Here is a 1,862-nt window from a genome sequence, read left to right on the forward strand (position 1 = left end):
AATATTGCTTTTTTAAAATTTATCGTACTTTAAGTTCTGGGATACATGTGAAGAACGTGCAGGTTTGTTACATAGGTATACACGTGCCATGTGGTTTGCTGCACCCATCTACAATATATCTTAAAATGAATAAAAGTGGAAACACTCAGGAGACAGGGTGTATGGGGTGAGTGGGTTGCCAAGTGGATGGTGGCAGGGTGCTCCAGGGTGGCCAGTGGGGCTAAGTGTTGTGTATTCCAAGCATGGCGGGGTTCCTGCCTTCCTGTGTGGCAGACTGTGGCATCAGGTAAGAGCCACTCTGTGCCCACCCTGGCTCCTCCATTGCCTTGCTCTCAGCCCCTGACATCCAGCCCACACCTGGAGATTGAGTTGTACCCACTGCTCTGGGTCTCAGCCCTGTGATCACCTCAGTAGATATTCTGAGCTTGGCTATGCAGGCAACACTGAGCCATAGTTTACTATTCTTTCATGCATTTCTATCAGAGAGTCAGCAAAGGTAGTTGAAAAAGCCCAAGGGAGAATGTTGAGGGGAGTTGATGACCTTGACTTTTTCATACAGGATGAAGCCACTGATAAATCTATGTATGCTACAAAGTGGTCAATATGACATGGAATCACTGAAGACTGGGATATTATGGAAAGGTTCATGGAGCAAGTGGTCTTTAAATATCTTTGAGCAGAATCTGAGGACCATTAATTTTTAATGACAGAACTTCCACTGAATACACTAGAAAATACAGAGCATTTTTTGCAGAAATTATGTTTGAACTATTTAATGTACCAGGATTCTACACTATAGTTCAGGAGGTACTAGCCTTGGAAGTATCTTGGACATCTCAACAAGTGGGTGAATATATGTTAATGAGTACAGTCATTGACAAAGGAGATGGAGTCACCCTCATTCTCCCAGTTGTAGAAGGTTATGTAATTGAGAGCTGCATCAATCACATCCTGATTGTAGGTGATACTGTGTATTTCATTCAATGACTGCTAAGGGAGAGGGAGGTAGGAATCCCTCTTGAGCAGTCACTGGAGACCACAAAAGCCATTAAGGAGAAATACTGTTACTTTTGCCCTGATATAGTCAAGGAATTTGCTAAGTATGATGTGGATACCTGGAAGTGGATCAAACAGTACACAGGTATCAATGTGATCAACCAGGAGAAGTTCATAATAGACGCTGGTTACAAAAGGCTCCTGCAACCTGAAATATTTTTTTACCCAGAGTTTGCCAACCCAGACTTTATGGAATCCATCTTGAATATTGTTGATGAATACAAAACTGTCCCATTGATGTGCATTGTCCACTGTATAAGAATGTTGTTCTTTCAAGGGGTTTGGCCATATTCAGGGATATGAATCTCAACTACAGAGAGATTTGAAGAGTGGTACATGCCAGATTAAAACTCAGTAAGGAGCTCAGTGGCAGGATAATCAAACCTAAGCTTACAGAGGTTCGGGTGGTAATCCGTCACATGCAGCACTATGCCTTATGGTTTGGAAGCTTAATCCTAGCCTCAACTCTGGAGTTATTTCAGGTCTGTCACACCAAGAAGGACTATAAAGAATATGGCCCCAGCATCTGCCACCAGAGCCTTCTCTTTGGAGTAATGTCTTAGTGTCTGCCTTGAAAGCATCATTTAATAGTGTCATGTTGGGGAACAAGTGTCCTTCAGAACCCAGAGAAGACTACCATTTCTAAATGGCATTTGGTGTTGATGTCTGAGCAGCATGCTTGCATCACCTAGTGCATGAGGCACAGGACAGAGTCGTTTCAGTAAAAGCCATCTCTTTATGTGTTGACTGTTGTAAGCCCACTCCTTCTTCTCTCACTCCCTTTCTTCATGCTTCCCCAGTTTCCC

The 1,862-nt window shown here is 43.1% G+C and overlaps 1 pseudogene; it reads left to right on the forward strand.

Moving 5' to 3' along the window:
• The first annotated feature begins 242 nt into the window (after positions 1 to 242).
• Positions 243 to 1,619, forward strand: LOC101135709 (actin-related protein 3B-like; annotated as a pseudogene).
• The last annotated feature ends 243 nt before the right edge of the window (positions 1,620 to 1,862 follow it).

The sequence above is a fragment of the Gorilla gorilla genome, chromosome 18, assembly GCF_029281585.2.
Source record: "Gorilla gorilla gorilla isolate KB3781 chromosome 18, NHGRI_mGorGor1-v2.1_pri, whole genome shotgun sequence".
Lineage (NCBI taxonomy): Eukaryota > Metazoa > Chordata > Mammalia > Primates > Hominidae > Gorilla > Gorilla gorilla.